The sequence below is a fragment of the Microcebus murinus genome, chromosome 8 (assembly GCF_040939455.1).
Source record: "Microcebus murinus isolate Inina chromosome 8, M.murinus_Inina_mat1.0, whole genome shotgun sequence".
Classification (NCBI taxonomy): Eukaryota; Metazoa; Chordata; class Mammalia; order Primates; family Cheirogaleidae; genus Microcebus; species Microcebus murinus.
In genome coordinates, this window is record NC_134111.1 from 109035156 (window position 1) to 109043501 (window position 8346).

Here is an 8346-nt window from a genome sequence, read left to right on the forward strand (position 1 = left end):
GCGAACTCAACAGGCCCGGCCCGGCGCGGGTCAGCGCCGGCACGGGGCCTGGGGCGGGAGGAGGCGGCGGGGAAGCGCAGAGAGGCTCCGCTTCTTGAGCGGGGCAGGGGCGCCCTCCGCCGTCCACGGCCACACCACCCCGAACGCGCCCGATCTCGGAAGCTAAGCAGGGTCGGGCCTGGTTAGAACTTGGATGGGAGACCGCCCGGGAATACCGGGTGCCGTAGGCTTCTTCTTCTTCTTTTTTTTTTTTTTTTGCCTCTGGTTCTGTCGCGTTTCTGGGAGTGCGGGGGCGGCCCCGGGTGGGGGTGACCCCCACCCTCAGCGCCCGCCGCGGTGCCTGGCGCCCCAGCCCGCACTGTGGGGCCTCCTCTTGTCCCGAGCCGCGACACCGCCGCCACGCGGCAGCATGCGTGGCTTCTGGACTGTCAGGTCTCAGACCAAAGGTCTGCTCTGTGGGAACCGACACGCTGGAGGAAACCTTGAGAGTCTGAGAGGGGAGGGAGTTGCAGAAGAAGGCCAGGATGTCATTTTGAGGGAGTATGTGACGAGAACTCGTCCCGTTGCTTTTGGGGTTCTATGGGCTACACGCAGGAATCTTTGGTGGTGGCACCTGATGTTGGGGGATCCGGAGTCACACCCAGACCTGCTCCACAGGCCTCCTTTGACTTTTCTCTTCGGATTCATTATTTTTAAAAAGTGTCTCTTATCTCTAGTATTGCATTTTCTTTTCTCTCTCTTTTCAAGCAGATGATGGGAGTCCAAGTATTAAGGTGACATGTGTTGCCCGTGCCCCCCTACCCCCTGTGTTCTTATTCATTTACCTCTCATGTTGTTCCAGCGTATTGTGGGGGCACCAATGTTAAGGTCGGGTACATCGCCCTCTCCCCGCCTCCCCCCTCGGGTCAGAGCTTCAAGTGCGCCCATCCCCCAGTGGGTGCGCACCCACCCCGTTCCTAAGGGATGTGTATGCCCATCCCCTCCCCACGCCCGCCCGACACCCACCCGATGAAGGTGATTCCTCTGTGTCCACTTAGGTGTCCATCGGTTCGTACCCATTTGCCGGTGAGCGCGAGCACGTGGTGCTCGTGTGTCCATTCTTGGGATACCTGGCTTACTGGAACGGGTTCCAGCTCTGGCCAGGAGAACCACGAGAGGTGCCCTCTCACCGCTGTTCCTCACAGCCGAATAGCACTCCGTGGTGTCCACGCGCCACATTTTATTGACGCACTCGTGGGTCGATGGGCACTCGGGTCACTTCCAGGTCTTTGCGATTGTGACTTGTGCCCTGACTCTAACCCTAACCCTTACCCAGCCCGTCTCCTCCTCGGCCCCTGCCTGACTGACTCCTTCCCGCCCGGCCTGTCACCTGTCACCTGTCACCGTCCTCGGCCCCTGCCTGACGGGGCTCCTCCGTCGCCTGGGCCTTCCAAGGGCTTGGTGTGGACGCTGCTTTCAGGACGCCCTCCCAGGAACCCGGTAGCAGGGTGGCCGCAGCGTCTCGCGCAACCCAACCGTCCGCCTGCCGCCCTCGCTAAGTGGCCTGCGGGGGACGTGCTCCCGCTGTGCCGCGGGGGCCCAGCCTGGTGTCTTCTCTGAGGCCCCGCGGCTGCCACTCCCCGCAAGGGGGGAGCCGCGGAGGTGGGGACCGGCTCCTCATGGGGACGTACACCCAGCTCTCCACGTCGGATTCCGGGGCTCTCTGTCCTGCCAGAAGGCCCAGCTGGCCTGCGGGTCCTTAGAGTGGCAAAAACATCCGAAAACTGAGATTGAGGGTCCGGTGGGTGTCTGCACTTTTGTGCTGGGCACCCCAGGGAGGCCCGGGGGCTGGCTGGACAACGCGGTCTGCTGGGCTGGGGGGGGGGTTTGGAGGAGCAACTGATGCCCTTTGCACTTTGGGTAGCAAGTGTCTGAGGTGTCTCTGGGCCCTGCGCCATGTGGGGGCGGGGGCGGGGGCAGGGTGGGAGGAGGAGGAGGAGGAGGAGGAGGAGGAGGCGGGAAGGGCCATGGCCTGCAGTCGTGTTCCCCGGGGTGGCACAGCATGTGGCTTCTTCCACGGGCTGCTTGGCCTGGGCTCCCTGCACCTGGGCCTTTGGAGGACTGGCCCTGTGCTTGCCAACACTTCCTGCAGGGACCCAGAGCTGGGAGGTTGCATCTCTCAGCCCTGGGTCGGGCAGAGCCCCAGCGGGCCATGCCCACAACCTCTCTCAGCACGGGTCCCCCAGAAGGCTCCTTTGGGACCAGGATTCTCTTGCGGGTGACTCTTTAAGGTCTGGCCCCTGGATGGAGGGGCACCAGGAGTAGAGGAGCAGGAAGGGGAAGGGGGTGGCCATGCGAGGGGACACTTTCAGGCCAAGTCCCAGCTTCAGCCTGATCCTCCTAGGAACCCTGGGGTGGACATCACACCTCCTCGTTGCCCCGCTCTGAGACAAGGAGCCGGGCTTCGCATTCCCACAGCAGCCAGTCGTGGGCTGAGGACACCTGGGGCGTTGGGAACTCCCTGGCTTCTCCTTGGTTTAACATCTGGAGCTGCTTGGGAATTGTGCCGCCACACACACCCGAGTGCAGGTGTCTTCCGCACAGACTGCGGGCCTCGCTCTTCTGAATGCCGCTAGCTCGCCACCCACCCACGGGTGAACCTGGTCAGGGTGCTTTCTCTCAGGGGCAGACTCTGATCTGGGCGGGCTACCGGTGTGTCTCTGTTTGCTCCTTTCTTTCTTCCATTTCGGGAAAGGCTTCCCTACTGGGTGTGGAAATCTCCTATGCCTTTCCTCGCCTATTCTGTCAGCTTTCAAATTCTCTTTCAGTTGCCACCCTCACAGATGGATTAGGAAACTCTTTCCGGTGCACTCATTAGTGAAATGATCTCAATGACGCTGGAATCCAATATCTAATCGCCAATTGTTAGCGAGTCCACACGCCAGGGTGGTCGGGGTCCAATGCAGCCCCGGCCAGGCCCAGGCCCCTTGGACTGGGCCACAGGAGGACACAGAGGAGGGTCCCGGCCCCCACGAAGCGGTGCCGGCAGTTCTCCAAGGGCTCGGGGGTTTTCCAGAGGGAGGAGATGGAGGGGACTGATTTCTTCAGCGCCCCACAAACCACGCCACCCCACCCCACCCATGGGACACATCCCGAGAGAGAGAGAGAGAGAGAGAGAGAGAGAGAGAGAGAGAGAGAGAGAGAGAGAGAGAGAGAGACGCCCCATACACTCGCTCCCCTCCCCCGTGCGCTGTGCCCCAGCCCTGGCCCGGGGGAACAGGCGGCCGCCCGGCCACAGGGTGGGGGGAGCAGCTGAAAGGGGTTGTGGGGGAGGGCGGCCCCTGGCTGGGGTCAAAGGGCGAGCGCCCCGCCCGCCCGTGCGCAGTCAGCGGCGCTGGGGGTGGGGGCGGGGAGGTGAAGGAGGCCAGGCGAGGAGAGGAGGGGGGCTGGAAGGTCTCCACCTTGGCGGGTCCAGCCGTGGAGGCGCATCTTGTGTGAGTGTGAGTGAGAGACTGAGTGTGAGTGTGTGTGTATAGAGAGACAGCCCCCAACCCCGGCCCGCCGCTCCCTGCCCGCCCCGCCTGTCACCCCCGTCCCTGGGAGCCCGCCGGACCCGGCCGGCGAACTCAACAGGCCCGGCCCGGCGCGGGTCAGCGCCGGCGTGGGGCCTGGGGCGGGAGGAGGCGGCGGGGAAGCGCAGAGAGGCTCCGCTTCTTGAGCGGGGCAGGGGCGCCCTCCGCCGTCCACGGCCACACCACCCCGAACGCGCCCGATCTCGGAAGCTAAGCAGGGTCGGGCCTGGTTAGAACTTGGATGGGAGACCGCCCGGGAATACCGGGTGCCGTAGGCTTCTTCTTCTTCTTTTTTTTTTTTTTTTTTGCCTCTGGTTCTGTCGCGTTTCTGGGAGTGCGGGGGCGGCCCCGAGTGGGGGTGACCCCCACCCTCAGCGCCCGCCGCGGTGCCTGGCGCCCCAGCCCGCACTGTGGGGCCTCCTCTTGTCCCGAGCCGCGACACCGCCGCCACGCGGCAGCATGCGTGGCTTCTGGACTGTCAGGTCTCAGACCAAAGGTCTGCTCTGTGGGAACCGACACGCTGGAGGAAACCTTGAGAGTCTGAGAGGGGAGGGAGTTGCAGAAGAAGGCCAGGATGTCATTTTGAGGGAGTATGTGACCAGAACTCGTCCCGTTGCTTTTGGGGTTCTATGGGCTACACGCAGGAATCTTTGGTGGTGGCACCTGATGTTGGGGGATCCGGAGTCACACCCAGACCTGCTCCACAGGCCTCCTTTGACTTTTCTCTTCGGATTCATTATTTTTAAAAAGTGTCTCTTATCTCTAGTATTGCATTTTCTTTTCTCTCTCTTTTCAAGCAGATGATGGGAGTCCAAGTATTAAGGTGACATGTGTTGCCCGTGCCCCCCTACCCCCTGTGTTCTTATTCATTTACCTCTCATGTTGTTCCAGCGTATTGTGGGGGCACCAATGTTAAGGTCGGGTACATCGCCCTCTCCCCGCCTCCCCCCTCGGGTCAGAGCTTCAAGTGCGCCCATCCCCCAGTGGGTGCGCACCCACCCCGTTCCTAAGGGATGTGTATGCCCATCCCCTCCCCACGCCCGCCCGACACCCACCCGATGAAGGTGATTCCTCTGTGTCCACTTAGGTGTCCATCGGTTCGTACCCATTTGCTGGTGAGCGCGAGCACGTGGTGCTCGTGTGTCCATTCTTGGGATACTTGGCTTACTGGAACGGGTTCCAGCTCTGGCCAGGAGAACCACGAGAGGTGCCCTCTCACCGCTGTTCCTCACAGCCGAATGGCACTCCGTGGTGTCCACGCGCCACATTTTATTCACGCACTCGTGGGTCGATGGGCACTCGGGTCGCTTCCAGGTCTTTGCCATTGTGACTTGTGCCCTGACTCTAACCCTAACCCTTACCCAGGCCCCTCCTCGGCCCCTGCCTGACTGACTCCTTCCCACCCGGCCTGTCACCTGTCACCTGTCACCGTCCTCGGCCCCTGCCTGACGGGGCTCCTCCGTCGCCTGGGCCTTCCAAGGGCTTGGTGTGGACGCTGGTTCCAGGAGGCCCTCCCAGGAACCCGGTAGCAGGGCGGCCGCAGCGTCTCGCGCAACCCAACCGTCCGCCTGCCGCCCTCGCTAAGTGGCCTGCGGGGGACGTGCTCCCGCTGTGCCGCGGGGGCCCAGCCTGGTGTCTTCTCTGAGGCCCCGCGGCTGCCACTCCCCGCAAGGGGGGAGCCGCGCAGGTGGGGACCGCCTCCTCATGGGGACGTACACCCAGCTCTCCACGTCGGATTCCCGGGCTCTCTGTCCTGGCAGAAGGCCCAGCTGGCCTGCGGGTCCTTAGAGTGGCAAAAACATCCGAAAACTGAGATTGAGGGTCCGGTGGGTGTCTGCACTTTTGTGCTGGGCACCCCAGGGAGGCCCGGGGGCTGGCTGGACAACGCGGTCTGCTGGGCGGGGGGTTTGGAGGAGCAACTGATGCCCTTTGCACTTTGGGTAGCAAGTGTCTGAGGTGTCCCTGATCCCTGCACCATGGCGGGGGGGCGGGGGGGGAGCAGGAGGAGGGGGGGCCGTGACCTGCAGTCGTGTTCCCGGGGTGGCACGGCATGTGGCTTCTTCCACGGGCTGCTTGGCCTGGGCCCCCTGCACCTGGGCCTTTGGAAGACTGGCCCTGTGCTTGCCAACACTTCCTGCAGGGACCCAGAGCTGGGAGGTTGTATCTCTCAGCCCTGGGTCGGGCAGAGCCCCAGCGGGCCAAGCCCACAACCTCTCTCAGCACGGGTCCCCCAGAAGGCTCCTTTGGGACCAGGATTCTCTTGCGGGTGACTCTTTAAGGTCTGGCCCCTGGATGGAGGGGCACCAGGAGTAGAGGAGCAGGAAGGGGAAGGGGGTGGCCATGCGAGGGGACACTTTCAGGCCAAGTCCCAGCTTCAGCCTGATCCTCCTGGGAACCCCGGGATGGACATCACACCCCCTGGTTGTCCCGCTCTGAGACCAGGAGCCGGGCTTCGCATTCCCACAGCAGCCAGTCGTGGGCTGAGGACACCTGGGGCGTTGGGAACTCCCTGGCCTCTCCTTGGTTTAACATCTGGAGCTGCTTGTGAATTGTGCCGCCACACACACCCGAGTGCAGGTGTCTTCCGCACAGACTGCGGGCCTCGCTCTTCTGAATGCCGCTAGCTCGCGACCCACCCACGGGTGAACCTGGTCAGGGTACTTTCTCTCAGGGGCAGACTCTCATCTGGGCGGGCTACCGGTGTCTCTGTTTGCTCCTTTCTTTCTTCCATTTCGGGAAAGGCTTCCTTACTGGGTGTGGAAATCTCCTATGCCTTTCCTCGCCTATTCTGTCAGCTTTCAAATTCTCTTTCAGGCCGGGCGCGGTGGCTCAAGCCTGTAATCCTAGCTCTCTGGGAGGCTGAGGCGGGCGGATTGCTCGAGGTCAGGAGTTCGAAACCAGCCTGAGCAAGAGCCAGACCCCGTCTCTACTGTAAATACAAAGACTTAATTGGCCAACTAATATATATAGGAAAATGAGCCAGGCATGGTGGTGCATGCCTGTAGTCCCAGCTACTTGGGAGGCTGAGGCAGAAGGATTGCTTGAGCCCAGGAGTTTGAGGTTGCTGTGAGCTAGGCTGACGCCACGGCACTCACTCTAGCCTAGGCAACAAAGCGAGACTCTGTCTCAAAAAAAAAAAAAAAAAAAAAAAAAAATTCTCTTTCAGTTGCCACCCTCACAGATGGATTAGGAAACTCTTTCCGGTGCACTCATTAGTGAAATGACCTCAATGAAGCTGGAATCCAATATCTAATCGCCGATTTTTGGCGAGTCCACACGCCAGGGTGGTTGGGGTCCAATGCAGCCCCGGCCAGGCCCAGGCCCCTTGGACTGGGCCACAGGAGGACACAGAGGAGGGTCCCGGCCCCCACGGTAGCGGTGCAGGCAGTTCCCCAAGGGCTTGGGCGTTTTCCAGAGGTAGGAGATGGAGGGGACTGATTTCTTCAGCGCCCCACAGACCAAGCCACCCCACCCCACCCATGGGACACATCCCGAGAGAGAGACGCCCCATACACTGGCTCCCCTCCCCCATGCGCTGTGCCCCAGCCTTGACCCGGGGGAATAGGCGGCCGCCCACCCACAGGGCGGGGGGCACAGCTGAAAGGGGTTGTGGGGGAGGGCGGCCCCTGGCTGGGGTCAAAGGGCGAGCGCCCCGCGCGCGTGCGCAGTCATTGGCTGCGCTGGGGGTGGGGGGCGGGGAGGTGAAGGAGGCCAGGCGAGGAGAGGAGGGGGGCTGGAAGGTCTCCACCTTGGCGAGTCCAGCCGTGGAGGCGCATCTTGTGTGAGTGTGAGTGAGTGTGAGTGTGAGTGTGAGTGAGTGTCAGTGTGTGTGTGTGTGTGTGTGTGTGTGTGTTGTCTGTGTGTCTGTGTGTCTGTGTGTGTAGAGAGACAGCCCCCCACCCCTGCCCGCCCCGCCCCGCCCGTCACCCCCCGTCCCTCGGAGCCCGACCGACCCGACCCGGCCGGCCGGCAAACTCAACAGGCCCCCGCGGGGCCTGGGGCGGGAGGAGGCGGCGGGGAAGCGCAGAGAGGCTCGGCTTCTTGAGCGGGGCAGGGGCGCCCTCCGCCGTCTACGGCCACACCACCCCGAACGCGCCCCATCTCGTCTGATCTCGGAAGCTAAGCAGGGTCGGGCCTGGGAATACCGGGTGCCGTAGGCTGCTTCTTTTTTTTTTTGGCCTCTTGTTCTGTCCCCTTTCCGGGAGCGCCGCGGAGGCCCGGGCTGGGGGTCACCCCCACCCTCAGCGCCCGCCGCGGTGCCTGGCGCCCCAGCCCGCACCGTGGGGCCTCCTCTCGTCCCGAGCCGCGACACCGCCGCCACGCGGCAGCATGCGTGGCATCTGGACTGTCAGGTCTCAGACCAAAAGTCTGCTCTGTGGGAACCGACACGCTGGAGGAAACCTTGAGAGGCTGAGAGGGGAGGGAGTTGCAGAAGAAGGCCAGGATGTCATTTTGAGGGAGTATGTGACCAGAACTCGTCCCGTTGCGTTTGGGGTTCTACGGGCTCCACGTAGGAATCTTTGGTGGTGGCACCTGATGTTGGGGGATCCGGAGTCACACCCAGACCTGCTCCACAGGCCTCCTTTGACTTTTCTCTTCGGATTCATTATTTTTAAAAAGTGTCTCTTATCTCTATTAGTGCATTTTCTTTTCTCTCTCTTTTCAAGCAGATGATGGGAGTCCAAGTATTCAGGTGACATGTGTTGCCCGTGCCCCCCTCCCCCCTGTGTTCTTATTCATTTACCTCTCATGTTGTTCCGGCGTATTGTGGGGGCACCAATGTTAAGGTCGGGTA

General features: G+C 62.3%; 2 pseudogenes; both read left to right on the forward strand.

The window, feature by feature from the left end:
* The first annotated feature begins 121 nt into the window (after positions 1–121).
* On the forward strand, positions 122–230 carry LOC142872641 (uncharacterized; annotated as a pseudogene).
* Positions 231–3720: 3490 nt separating this feature from the next.
* On the forward strand, positions 3721–3829 carry LOC142872642 (uncharacterized; annotated as a pseudogene).
* Positions 3830–8346: the final 4517 nt, after the last annotated feature.